Source organism: Lissotriton vulgaris, chromosome 9, assembly GCF_964263255.1.
Source record: "Lissotriton vulgaris chromosome 9, aLisVul1.2, whole genome shotgun sequence".
Classification (NCBI taxonomy): Eukaryota; Metazoa; Chordata; class Amphibia; order Caudata; family Salamandridae; genus Lissotriton; species Lissotriton vulgaris.
Window position 1 is genome coordinate 158,741,060 of NC_141697.1, and position 15,358 is coordinate 158,756,417.

Below are 15,358 nucleotides of genomic sequence, written 5' to 3' on the forward strand. Positions count from 1 at the left end.
ATATAAGCCTGGCCAGGGAGAACGAATCCACATCTTCTCTCTCTCTCTCCCTATATGTTATTTTCTTGTAATTTCGTGGACATGAGGATAGATTGTGACATCAAGTAGGCATAATTAAAGTCATCATTAGACATTCCTACTTTTTCGTGCCACTTCGGTGATATTTTCTCCATATCATCAGGAAATACTGCATTAATGAGAGAGTATATTTCCCCAATAGTGCTTATTTAAATGTGAATTAATTTCTCCACAATTTTGGCTTTCTCAAATTGTGCCTTTCCCCCCCCCACTTTCCGTGCCAAGAAATCTCTAATTTGGAGGTTATTAAAAGAGTCCCTCCAGTCCAACTTAAAGTCTTTTTTTAGCTCTTCAAAGGATTGTATCCCTGTAGAGAAGAAGAGACAGCCTATATGAACTATTCCCACCTCTTTCCATGTATGTATACAGCTACCTCTGAAGATATCCGGAAGGATTGGGTTATCACTTAAGAGGGTATAGAACGAGATTTGCCCTATACCGAGCATTCTTCTTACTGAATTCCATACCTTAAACCCACTATATAGCGTTTTATATCTAACTTTTTTCTGGAAGCTGTCATGCAGATGATGGCAGAAATATCCTCTGCTCTCACTGCCTGGAACCAGTTGGAAAATAGATGGCATGCTGTCCCCGGGTGCCTCCTCCTCCTCCCCCATATTCTGTATTAACTCTCTGCTATATAATAAAACAGAGGCCTAGTAGTATGCTTTTAAGTTTGGGAGTGCTAACCCTCCCCTATCCTTGGAAAGGGTGAGGAATTTAGTTGGCCCGCCGAGGTTGCCAGTACGCAATAGGTCTCGCATTTGCAAACGTTTGAGCTACTGACATTGTAAATGACTTTGCCTTTTATTTATGTGTTTTGAAAACCTGCAACCGTAAACACGCACTTTGTACTTCTAGTCCGTGCTCATGAGAAGCAAGGCTGGCAGTAAAAGAGGAGCAGTTACGGCAAGCATTGCTTCTCATAAGCGACGACTATAGGTAAAAAGTGCGAGCTTACGCACAACAGGCAAGGGAGCATTACTCTAGGGCCAAGAGAACAAGAGCATTGTTGATGTTTAAAAGACCACCATATCAGGAAAACAAGATAATGCATTAATGACAACCTTGGGAAGGCAAGTTTTTAACCTAGTAATAGAGATAGTGTTTTAAAAAAAATCAAATTCACAGGAGTTGGATGAAGGGCGTGATTCAAAACAGAAACATGGAATTAACATGGTTTTATATTGCTCCTACTTATGTAAACACTATATAAAATATTTGAAGTCGCATAATGGTGCATTTTTGCGGTGTGAAGCAGTTTATTAATGCCACTTTGAAAATATGTTCCCAATGGTTCGGTGACCTATAAACTTTAAATGAAAACTTCAGCTAGACAGTATGAACAGTAAAAGATTTGGGATTCAACTATGTACAAAAAAATCGATTTTTTTATATTGGCAAGCAAGGCAGTTGCATAAATGGCCAAGAAATAACAGTTTTTGACTGTGTGTCTGACCAGCAAGCAGCGATGCTTTACTCAATTGCACTGCTTCTGTCTTCCACTTTGATTGAAAGGAGAAAGCAAGATCTTGGCGATCGGAAAGTATTAAATTTTTTTTAAATTCAAAAGATTTTTTATTAGGAGCTGCAAAGAGAATCATCAGTACAGGAATAGTCGGATCAGTACGAATAGTTACAGTCACATGAATAGGAATACAGAAAATTGTCAACAATGATGCAATTGAGTACATAAAACATAAAACATAAAACAATGAGTCCATCACGTTACATAAAATACCCTTAAAATGTCCACATACATTCCGATAATAACTGGTGTCATGTAGAGCCTGACCTTGAAGGAGATAGGCACCACCCCACTATCGCAGAGGCTACATAAGCTGTACATTTTCGTAACCCAAACCTGTAGTACATGCGGGAGCTGGAGTCGTCACTCTGTGGTTAGGAATGTGCAAAAACATAGATTGGCTAACAATCAGAATGAAACATTGTGTGATGACACGCTCTAGGCCTTGTAGACGAGATTCAAGGAGGTTTGTATGTATCAAAATGAGTGTCCAGCGAGGACCAGATTTTCCTCGATGGGGGTCTCCACGGGGTGGAGGTCAAGGAAATATTGTCAGCACCTCTCAAGTACGATACCCAGTACAACCAGTGAGGGAAGGAGGCTTTGTTCGTGCTTTTCCAGTTGTTAAGAATGGTTTTAACCCCAGCCGTCAGCAGCAGGTCCAGTAGGGCTCTATCGTTTTCATTGAGAGTGACGGCTTTGGCAAAACCTAGTACAAGCGACGAGAATTCTCTTGGTAGAGTAATATGGAGGACTTCCTTCACGAAACCAAAGATCTTGTCCCAATACGAGATAACACAGGGGCATTTGAAGACTAGGTGCTCCAGATCTCCGCCCACCCCTGAGCAGTTCCAACACGTGTCATCGTCCTTGATTTTATGAAGGAACAACCTCCTGGGAGTCCAGAATGCTTTATGCAGAAGCCAGAACTTGGTTTGAGACAGTGTAGGGCATATTTTGTGGCGGGTGGTGGATTCCCACGTTCTGGCCCAAATCGTGTCCGAGTTCGGTTCGGAGGAGAATGAGTCCCAGTATTGTTGGATGGGTGCATTTAGGGAGGACGCTTGCGGGCGCATTAATTTATACAAGCTAGAGACTTGGTGACCTTGTTTGTTAAGGGAGGGGAATAAGTCTAGGAGTGAAGGAGTGGCATCTTTCAGATTAGTCTTAGCTATAGCTACTTTAATGTGTAGGAAGTTATAAAATTCAATATTATTGAGGTGGAACTTAACCTGAATTTCTTTAAAGGTTAGGGGTAGCGCATTTCCGACGAGTTGGTGGGGGAATATGATGCCCTTGTCTATCCAGGATTGGTAATTGAGAGGTTTCCCTTTGTATGTGATGGTTGTGTTGTGCCATAACGACTCCCACTGTGAATTTCGGAATTGATGTGGTAAATATTTACTGACTTTTAAGAGAGCCATTTTCGTGTTTTTGAAGATTAGACCTGGACCTAGGGTGGGGCTGGGTTTGACAGTGAGTAGGGCGCTTGGGCTGAGCCCCTTCAGAATCGCTTTTTCTACAGACAGCCAAACTGGGCTATAGTCCGGTTGGGAGGATATCCAGTAAGACCCCTGTTTTGCTAAGAATGCTATTTGGTATGTTTTAAAGTCCGCCAGATTAACTCCTCCCAGTTTCTTATCCAATCGAAGTTTTTTTAAGCTAATTCTCGCTTTTTTGCCCTGCCATAGAAAAGCCGAGATGTGTTTATCTACTTTAGCATGGAATTCTTTGGAGAGGACGAGTGGGAGCATCGTGACAAGGTAGTTAACCAAGGGTGATATCATCATTTTTATAGTTTCGATACGGCCCCACCAAGTGATGAAACGGGGTGACCAGCCGTCGAGCAGATTTTTGATTTTGGTCAGGAATTTGTTTTCGTTATGTTTAAGGGTGCTCAATAACTCATCCGTGAATTCGATTCCCAGATATTTAATCACTCCTGTTTGCCAAAGCAGGCCGGAGTCGCCCAACACCTCTTTCAAAGTGTGGACATTTAGAGGTTTTACTTCGGACTTATCCCTATTTAATTTGTATCCGGAGAGGGAAGAGTATCTGTCTATCGAGGTCATTAGGGCAGCAATGGAGGTAGTAGGGTTTTCGGTCGCAATCAAGATATCGTCTGCATATGCAGCTAACTTGACTCGCGTGTCCCCAAAGGAGATACCCGCGATGTCTCTATTAGATTTGATGTCTGTAATGAGGGGCTCAAGGGCCAAGAGAAAGAGTGCTGGTGAGAGAGGGCAGCCCTGTCTTGTACCCTGGTAGAGACGGAACGGTTCCGAGAGGGTGCCGTTTATAGCAATCCTGGCCGAAGGCGCCGAATAGAGGGCCATCACCATCCTGGTATAGGTATCGCCCAGGTTGAAGGCGTACATACACTGGCGCAGAAAGGACCATGAAACCTTATCAAATGCCTTTTCCGCGTCCAAGGTTATTGCTACCATTGGCGCGGAGGAGGACTTTGCCTTTTCTAGGATGTGGCATAGTAGTCTAGTGTTGTCGTTGGACGTCCTGTTCTTTAGGAAGCCAACCTGCGAGGGGCTAATTACTTTGTGGAGAATGGAGTTTAGTCTGCTCGCCAAGATTTTAGCATAAATCTTGCAGTCCAGATTTATCAATGATATGGGACGGTAATTTTTAGTGAGTAGTGGGTCCTTCCCCTCTTTTGGCAGTACTATTATTGTGGCTTCGCTCATTGAAGGAGAAACACCGCCATTGATTGCAGTGGAGTTAAAGAGTTTTAGGAGTGTGGGGCTAATTTGGTCCCCAAAGGCCTTAAAGAAGGGTGCGGTGAAGCCGTCTGGGCCGGGGGCTTTATTGTTCTTCAATGAGTTAATCGCTGTTCTGATTTCCGAACCAGAGATTGGGGAGGCCAGATGGGATTTGTCAGATTCCGAAATTTTCGGGAGGTTGAGTGAAGAGAGGTAATTTGCGCAGGCAGTTTCATCTAGTACCTTGTCATTTTTGTAAAGCTCTTCATAGAATTTTTTAAAAGTGTTAAGGATGATAGATTGTTTGGTGTGTGTGACGTTGCCTGAGTCTTTAATGGACGATATGGTAGTCAGTTTCTGTTTGTGTTTGAGATAGGAGGCCAACAGTTTCCCTGCTTTGTTGCCCTCGCACAGTTTCAGGGCCTTGAATCGGTTAACCCATACCCCCGCCCGTTTGCTGGTGATGGTGTTATATTCGTATTTTTTCTTGGTCAAAGTATCAAAGACGGTAGAGTCAAGCGGGTTGGCTTTGTGTTGGGTTTCGAGTGAGGTAATCTGCTGCTCTAGATCTACTAGCTCTTTATTAAGTGTCTTGTTTACTCTTGCCCTAATTGTGATGATGGTCCCGCGTATTGTGGCCTTCAGAGCATCCCACAGGGTGGTAGGTGTAGTGTCGGGGGTGTCATTTAAAGAAAGATAATCCTCTATGGCCTCCGATATTAATAGTTTGTTTGCGGGATCCGTAAGTGTCTCGTCATTGAATCGCCATCTCAAGGAAAGTATTACATTTTTAAAATGATACTAACTATGACTGGTACTGAACAGATATTTGTGCTGCCTAAGGTTCTCCATGGAGCTGACCAAGAATAGCTTTCCATTGCAGATCTTGCGGTGTGCCACTCAAGCTAATGCCACACACAGCATCAAACATACATTCTCTATGTGGTGGGTAAATGCATCTATTTATCAAAGAGACCTTAAAATAAAAAAATTCAACAGGCAAGCGTGCTAAACCTCAGGATTGTCACACAAACCAAGGAGCGCTAAATTAGCACTTTGGCTTATTGCCCTTCACAGAGATCTGTACTGTGACTCACAAATGTAGGGCGCATTTGCATCGCGCGTGGTAGAGATAATACAAATATAATGAATTTAACCACAACACAAAGTTACTACAAGTGTTAAGGATTTTATTACAGTCCGAGCCAGTATGTAGTAATTTGTCATCCAGCTAAAAAACATGCACTCTAAAGAAATACAGATAACAGTGAGTGTAAATTCATAAATCAGCACATCTTACAATGGCAACAGATGCCATAACTGGTTCTGTGCGATTATGAAAATGTAGCCTTGGAAATCACGGGTTCTTAAAAACCATAATGTTTTTAAAACGAGCACGGGCTCGGTTAACCTGTCTTACTCATTTCCAACAGTCAGTTTAATTGGTGTTAATGGTATCGTTTTTCTTATGTCTCTTCCAGGCGTCTTTTTTCTAATTATAAAAAGGAAATAAAAAAAATAAACTAAAACTTTTTGTAAAGTTAATGCATCTGGCGTTTTCCTGCATCCACGACTATGAACCCGTGATCCTCACCCAGACGGAGTAGTTACTGGGAAGTGGAGGCGATATCATCTCCAGATTACGCAATCCGTTATCCCTGTCAATCAGGGCACAAGTCCTAAATAAAGAAGTGGGGGGACACTCAGAGACGGAAGTGACGTCATGACAGGAAGTGACGTCACGGAAGGTAAAAAACCTAGAAGTGGGGGGACGCACAAATACGTGAAGTGACAGCATGACCGGAAGTGACGTCACGAAAGGTGAAAAAATTAGAAGTGAGGGGAAGCTCATGCTTGGAGGGGGCTATCTTTTGTGTGAAGGGGGCTTGCGACCTGGGTGGCGTGTCGCATTCCGCCTGTGCAAACCCCAACCAGTTCAAAATTCAGTTAAAAAATAAATAATAATAATTTACAAAACGGCAACCAGTACCTAATATTGCAGAAACCTTTCATATATCATTCTACAGAGCTCATCTGAAAGTGACGCAATGACCTACTAAGAATGTCCGTAATCGAGAATAGTCTTACTTAGTAGACACCGTTTGCAACAGCCCAACTTTTGCCCAGTGCACTCGGGTAAAACTAGATGGCGGAAAAGTGAGAAAAAAAACATGAGCCTTGCAAGGCATATACTGATGTCTAATGCAGTTGCTTTTACCCACTGAGCTAGCTAACCAGACAGTTTACCCCGAAGAGGAGGAGCGCGAGAGAGGCGGGCGAGGCTCGGAATCTCACTCGAAGAGCTTTTGGAGGGGCTGTTTGTGCTTTTGTAACCTGACTCCAGCCATGACGTATCACTGAATGGGCTTGCCGGGGGGTGCCTGTGTCGGTAATGGCTCACTTGCTGGAGTGGAGGCGCCCTGCCTGGGGCCTTAATTATACTGTTTTTGGGAACTGTCTGCTCAGCACATGACCCGGAGCTGTAGACAGTGCTAGCGCCAGCTCAGCACAGCTTTTGCACAGGGGGACGGCATCCAGCCGGTAAGACCCCTTAAAATAAGTGGAGGGACGCCGTCCACCCGCGTGGTACCCCGACTCGAGCCCTGCTGTCAATATATGGCCTGGGTGCACAATTAACAAAAGTGCTTTGTAAAACTTGGTATATTTAGCATTTCCAGATGGCGTTGTTGAATTTGGTGCAATTCAGTTCCTACTAAAGGCAACAACAGGAAATGGTATGAGACCGAGTTTGTAAACAACTGACCTCTTCAAAATGGTGTCCCAAGTGGTCGCATTTCCGAACCTACTCTCTTCCATGCCAAAATTCATGTCAACCGCACGGTCTTTTCAGTCTGTAAAACAGCAATGCTTACGAAAGAAACAGCATACATGCCAAACGTGGGGGAGCCGTCCACCCGCGTGGTACCCCGACTCGAGCCCTGCTGTCAATATATGGCCTGGGTGCACAATTAACAAAAGTGCTTTTTAAAAGTTGGTATATTTAGCATTTCCAGATGGCGTTGTTGAATTTGGTGTAATTCAGTTCCTACTAAAGGCAACAACAGGAAATGGTATGTGACCGAGTTTGTAAACAACTGACCTTTTCAAAATGGTGTCCCAAGTGGTCGCATTTCCGAGCCTACTCTCTTCCATGCCAAAATTCATGGCAACTGCACGGTCTTTGCAGTCTGTAAAACAGCGATGCTTACGAAAGAAACAGCATACATGCCAAACGTGGGGGAGCCCCGCTCACCTCCGCTATTGTTGCATTGGTACGCTATTGTTGGGCTGTTTACATAAACAAATGCTAAATAATTAAAAATAGGGCTTATAGGGCATGAAGAAAGGCACGCAGCCGCTGGTTTAACCAAGTACTGACGAGCAGTGGCGACGCGAGCAGAAAATGCTAAAAGAAGTTGAGCAGGGCCACTATTGTTAAAGCGGATGCGCATCGGGCTGCTTTACATAAACAAATGCAAATTAATTAAAAATAGTGCAAATAAGGCATAAAAAAAGGTGCGTGGCTGATGGTTTAAACAAGCACTGACTGCGGGCAGAAAAAGCTTGACGGCCAGCGGCGATGGAGGCCAGAAAATGCTAAAAGAATTCGAGCTGGCAAAAATCTTTAAAAAAAAGGTAAGGCGCTCCTCCATCTAAGTTAAACATAAAGCGCAGCTGCTGCATATCACCCGGACGTACCACCAAAGTGATTTTAAGGTTCAAAGAAGCGGGCGAGTGCCTGACTTTTAGACACAAGGCTCCCCTCCACAGCTTAACTAAACAAAGTGCAGCCGGGGAAAACGCACGTCCAAACTGACAAAGCGGAAATGAGGTCCAAGGAAGGCAAGCCTTACTTTTATTAACACAGAGCCCACTTCAGGAAATAAAAAAGAAACCGTAAACTAATCAGCCAAAAAGAGAAACCATTAACTGCAACTCAGCATGCTGGGCTGCCAAAATCGTAAAACAAAGTTCCCCTGAAACACACATCAAACAGAAAAGCGGAGGAAGACACTACTTGGGCCCTGCTGCTTCCGGACTAAACGGAAGTCAGTATCAGATCAACAGCCAGTAAAAACCCAGCTAACAAAAGGTATGCCAACGTTAAATAAATGGCAAGCAGCAGGACATATTAGCCGCCAATAGGCGGAGTTTCACTCAACATATAGATTACTTTATGTCTCAGAGAGACTTCACACTGTAGGAATTTCACCCCTCTTCATCCTCCTAAACCCTGATTTTATTGCTGCACAAAATTGGTTTGCTTGGATTGACATTCTGAAGGCTAGTACTGATAAAATCTTTTTTAAAGGATTTAAAGGAACAGCGTGCCATCCGTCACTGGCCCCCACTCTCATATTGTTTGTTGCTGTGAACACCATGTAATGAAGTACAGTCCCAGGGGAATTGAAAAGGTACTATATTTACAGGATTCGCACAGACCTTTACTACATCGCCCTGCCAGGGCTGCAGCTGCTCGACATGGTGTGCCCGTGCAGACTCAACCCACCACACCCCGAGCTCTGGCTTTTCAAGCTAGTTTGCAGGAGGAACTCGCTTCTTGGTCTCCCTCTCCCCATCTCCCCCTCTGCCTGCTTTCCTCTCTCTCTCCCTCCCTCTCTCCCTCCCCTCTCTCTCCCCCCGTCCTTCGCTCTCTTCCTCCTCCTCTCTTCTTCCCCTCCCTCTCTCCCTCTACCCTCTCTCCTTTTCCCTCTCTCCCTTTCCCTCACTTCCCTCTCTCCCTTTCCCTCTCTTCCCTCTCCTCTCTCCCCGTCTCCGTCTCTCTCTCCCCCTCTCCTCTCTCCCCCTCTCACTCTCCTCTCTCCCCCTCTCTCTCCTCTCTCCATCTCTTTACCCTCTCCTTCTCCCTGCTCTCTTTTTTTCCCTCTCCCCATCTCCCACTCAGCACCACCACAGCACCACTCTGCACCACCACAGCACCACTCCGCACCACCACAGCACCACTCTGCACCACCACAGCACCACTCTGCACCACCACTCTGCACCACCACAGCACCACTCAGCACCACCACAACACCACTCTGCACCACCACAGCACCACTCTGCACCACCACAGCACCACCACAGCACCACTCACCCCCACCACAGAATCACTCAGCGCAACCACAGCATCACTCAGCGCAACCACAACATCACTCAGCGCAACCACAGCATCACTCAGCGCAACTACAGCATCACTCAGCGCAACTACAGCATCACTCAGCGTAACCACAGCATCACTCAGTGCAACCACAGCATCACTCAGTGGAACCACACCATTACTCAGTGCAACCACAGCATCACTCAGTGCAACCACAGCATCACTCAGTGAAACCACAGCATCACTCAGCGCAATCCACAGCATCACTCAGCGCAACCACAGCATCACTCAGCATCACCACAGCATCACTGGTTCAAATACGTTCTCTCAATGTTTCAAGCTTTATTACAAATGTCAAAAAGATGTTAATATTTCACTTCTGTTCTTGGATTTTCGTCACAATAAAATACACTGAACATAATCTTCACTAAAGTTATTTACAAAAGTTTAAGCTATTGCCATTATAAATTACAATCACTTTTATTTAAGTAATAATTATTTAAAAAAGTTAAAAGCCATTGTTATTTGTAATATCAATACATCTAAGTCACGTAAATACAAAACATGTTGCATTACAAATGCTATAGGTGTCACATTTGCGAAAGTTATAACTATTGGCATTGTAAATGACAAAGCTATAAAGCTTCCGGGCCGGACGGGGTTCCCGCCGATCTTTTTAAAGTGGATATTTTATTTTGGTCCAAAATTTTAGCTAGAGTCTTCAACAGCATTTTTAAAATAGGTATCCCAGCTTCATGGTCCCAATCAGTAATTGTCCCCATTTTCAAAAAAGGAGACAGGGGGGAGCCGGGAAACTACCGCCCCATATCCCTAATAGACTCTGCGGTTAAGGTCATAGGGAGAGTGGTTCTCAGTAAACTTACTGATTGGCTAGGCGAGACTAACATTCTCTCACCCCTTCAGTATGGTTTTAGAAAGGGAAGGAGCACCATCGACCAGAGTCTAAACTTACAACTGTTGATAGGAAAATACACCACAGCTAAGCCTGGATCCTTGTACATCGCCTTTATGGATCTGTCCTCGGCCTTCGACCGAGTTAACAGATCCAAGCTGTGGGGTCAGCTCCTCAGCATAGGCATTGATCCAAATATTGTGTACTTCCTAGCAGACCTCCACAAAGACCTTACCGCCACTGTTCGTTATGACAGAAAAGGGAACTGCACAGGGAAAATTCATATTACCAACGGTGTTAGGCAGGGCTGTATCCTTGCCCCCCTGTTATTCACTTTATATATCAACAATCTGGGCGGAATACTGGGTACAGCATGCATAGATATACCTAGGGCAGGGAAATATACACTGCCCGCATTATTGTACGCAGACGATGCTGCTCTTATAGCTAGAACCGCAGTAGGTCTGCAAAGTCTGTTGAATTCCTTTTATAATTTTATGATAAAGCTGGATTTAAGCATCAATTTTGGTAAATCCCACGTAATGGTAGTAGGGCCTAAAACAAAGGTAAAAAAACAAGCCATGACGTTACACTGTAATGGTCACAAATTATCTAGAGTGCCCAGATTCCCTTATCTGGGTGTAGTGTTTGACGATCGCTCTACATGGCTTCCCCAAATGCTGGAGAAGAAAAAGGTCTTGACACGATCCATATCTGCAGTTCTCGGCTTCTCACGTAAAATCGGGGTGAAACCTATAGAGGCCGTTTTAAAAGTGTACGCTGCCAAATGCATAGCTATCGTTATGTATGGCGCAGACCTGTGGGGTTTTAGGCCTGTCAAATTTCTTCAAGTGATCGAAGACAACTTTTTAAAATCCATTCTTTCCTTACCAAAATCCACGGCAAGCTTTATTGTACATCAGGAATGTGGGGTGGATTTTTTGGAGGATCGGGTCGCTATGGCTCCCCTCCTGAAATGGATATCTGTGTGGCTCAACCCAGAGCTTGAAGTCAATCATGAAATCCTGAAGGACTGCCTTAAACTAGATCACTGGAACAAGATCCCCTGGCTGAATTATGTTGAGCAGTTGTGCGCTAAGCTAGGAAGACCTGAATTGTTCCATAACCCCTCTGCCCTTGTGAAGGCAGACTTGAAGTGGACAAAGAACACTTTTTTGTTGTATAGTGGAATGGACAGGGAAAACAGGGAGTTGATAAAACCTTCGGTTAGGTCGCATCAATTGATTGTTTCCTCAGACCATGATTTGGAGCTTTATTTGAAGGTCGTAAACAACCCAAACCATAGGTACCTTCTCACCAAGTTCCGCCTGAACAAAGTCCACTTGTTAATTTCTGGCCGCCCTGGTTGGACCAGGGACTCGGAACTGAATTTATGTACTTGTGATGGACATTCAATTATGGACACTGCCCACTACCTGTTCTTTTGTATCCACTTTAAATCTATTAGGGAAAAATTTATTATTCCCCTGTTAAAAGGGAGAGGGTTTAGGCAGGTCAAACCAGCGTTATTATACCTTCAGATGCTAAATGATATCTGGCAAATCTATAATGTGGCCAAATTTCTAACTATCGCAGTCAGACTGGGTAAAAAGATTAATTGGGTGTAGAATACCTACCAACAACAATCACGCTCACTGTAAAATTGAATCTAGTTTTTAAAAATCCTGTAATGTTTTTATTCTGATTGATAATTGTAATCCTTTTTAATGATATATTGTGCTTTTTGGACCATTGTTTATGTGTGTCTTGTACTTTTATGGTCTTGAAAATTCAAACCGAATAAAGTATTTCTTGACTTGACAAAGCTATTAATTTAGATATTTTAAAAAACAACACATAAATAAAAAAAAAAGTCATTTATAAGACCAATAGCTCAAACTTTCCTAATGCGAGACCTATTGCATTTCCAATCCTTGTTGTAATTATAGCCATATAGCTTCGCCCAGTCCCATCACAACACGTAATCTATTCCATTTGGGTTGGTCAGTTGTTTGCTTAATCCATTGACATAGCCTCATGCACAATTCATATCAATACCTGCCATACTTTATGCAGTGACATCTATCATAATGTTCATTATACTTACATAGTCTCCGAGAATTCTGCAACAATGCCTCACAATGGACACTGTTCATATAAATAAACAAAACACACACAATTAAGTCCTAATAGGCAAACATCAGTTCAAAGGAAAATTGCTTATCTGAGCGATAGAAGTGCTGTCTTGCAGGTCATGAACAAAATGGTAGGGGTGTAGTAGGCCACAGTCGGTTACATCTTCTCTCGTGCCCAGCAACAAGAGCCCCCTTCTCCTCTTTCTAAATATAAATGAAATGAGTTAAAAATAAGGTAACAACTGTCCTTTGTCACATGTTAAAAACCAACAAACCCCTGTTTACGCACGGGTCAAAATTCCGAGTTGGGAGCTATTTATTGCATCTGATATTATCGGATGCGTTAAATACCTCAACCTTCATTACATTGAGGCAGTTCATACATGAGGCTGGGAATGTCCCCTTCACTACTAGTCGTCCTGCAGCAAACGGTTGCATTTGTAGAACTAACCAGGGCACAAGTCAGGGGTACACTCAGGTACATAATGTCTACCCACTCTTTTTACAGGGTGGCACCCTCCTCCCTGCTAAGAAGTTGGGCTCCACAGAAATTTGCTGAACTTCTCCCGGTGTAATTTTCAGACACCGGGACGATTCAGCAGTGCCTGCACATTGTTTGCTTTCCATTCCCAGCAGCAACTTGCAGGTAGTAAGGAAGCTTTTTTTTCTCCCCCAACTGGGCTGAAATTAAGGGGTCATCGGGCCTCCTTTTGTTTGAATATACTGACTGGAGGCAGCCTGGAACCCCATACTTAAATGTAAATGCCACAGAGGGGGAACAAAGGCACACAGCTTGTTATCTCTTCACAGGTACTTAGGAGAGGCAGCTTTGTCTTTGTTCAGTCCTTGTATGTAGGAGATGCATTCACTGTAATAATGTGAGATGTGTCGGTCTGTCCCAGTATTTACACAAATAACAATTTCAATAGAATTATATTATGTCTTTTATAGCACTACACAACCCAATGCAGGGTGTCAGAGTTCTATATACATTATACATTGACAATAAATCATGTACCTAAATTAATGTGCTAGGTGAGTGACATGAGACAGTGAGGATTACACGGTGTAGGAGTCATATGTCCTTCATAACTCACTGTGCCTATATTACGAGGAATACAATTTATGAACTGCAGGTAACAAAAGGCGTCCAAGTCTGCAGGCTGGAGTCTGATTACACGCGGGACGCCGGCGATTCGACAATTACGCTGGTATTCTATCAAGAAATAGGACATACGAAGGAACCGCCATCACGTAGCTGCCATGTGCCACCGCCTATAAGTGTGGCTGATTAAAAAGAAACCTAACGGAGGTCTATTATGTTTACCGCGTGTCTAGGAGATAGTGTATTTTAAAGATTATATACTGGAATCGTCATTAGCTGAGCGCTGTATGACCAGAGATATCGATCCATCCTGGATCTTAATCATATTGCAAAAATAGGCACCGTGCAAGATTGCCGGTTTTGAGGCGTTCCTTCTCGCAGGACGAGAGGCACTTGAAGGACATAGGAGGTATCTACCCCGAAGTATCAATTTTGAGAACGAGTTCGTGAGAATTAACTGGAAAGACATTGTATGTATGCCTGATGAAGGTGGCTTTATTAGAAGGTCCGCCGAAACGCGTCGATGCAAAAGAGAAAGGAGGATTGTGTTCTATACTATTGAAGACAATTTTGACGTTTTGCTGAATGTTTTTTATGTTTGGTACCTCCTTTTTACCAATAGGAATTTGAGTGTTTCCTTATTTTAATTGTCTGTCCCCCCTTTTAAATTATTTTGTAATATATTGTAATATGAATAAACTGTTCAGTATATTCTCATAATTGTGTCTGTTTTTACATTCTGCTTCGCTAGTACAGTATCACGTTAGTATTGTTGTTCTTGTTCATGTGTCCTGAGAGCATTCACAGGTTTGCCAGTTCTGGTAAATGTGGGGATGCATCAAAAACCATGGGAACCCCCATGGAACGCCTTCCCAGGATAGAGTAAAGCAACACAGCAATTTGCACTGTGTTGCTCTGCTCAAGATTTATGGAGTCACTCGGGGCCATGCAAAGCAGTATTTCCTGGCTTCATAAATCTCACTCACTTAGCGCATGTACAAAGTTGCGTGGTGAGAAAGCGACACAAAGCAAGTCATAAATATGCCTCAAAGTTTTTACAAATCAAAACGCTGCACAAATTCAAGTTGGTCTATCAAGACCAGGTCTAAGTCGAAAGTTAAGGTAGACACGATGGAGCATGCGTCGGATACAAGGGGTGTATTGGGCCCAGTCTTGGCTTGCTTCAGAGGTATTTCAAAAATATTCTTCAGAAGGTAGAGCCCGAGTGGGGCAAGGCACCAGGCTGTATCCAAGGATGGGTTGTCAACCATGGGGCATCCCTGGACGAATTCTTGGTGAAACCATAGACGATGGCGGCAAAAGCTCAGAGTGGAAAAAGCTGGATTTTCAGGCCAAGGAGGTTGTTGTCTTCATCTATGGGGTGCTGGTCGTCGTCATCCCTTGGGAAGATTTTTACCTTTGGACTTAGAAGTTTTTCTGGAGCTCGAAATACCCCAGTGGGCTGTCATTAAAGTGGGCTCCACAAGGCCAGATTCTGTTGTTGAGAGGTCCTACTGAAAGGGATTCGCTGCTCCATGGAAGAATGAAGCAGGAGCTGGGGCAAAATCAATCCCACGGGGATGCCCCTTTATTGGATTGGTAGGCGGATCTGTCATGGTCCCCTCTCAGTTCTCAGGGCAGTTTTTGATCAAAACATTTAGAAGACACAGATTTTGGATTCTGGTGGGAGGAGGCCATTTTAGCACCAGACAAAAGGTCTATGGCTTGGGGGGTACCTGTTGGGGTCTAGGACTCATTCCAGCAGGGACCAGCAGCAGCAGGCA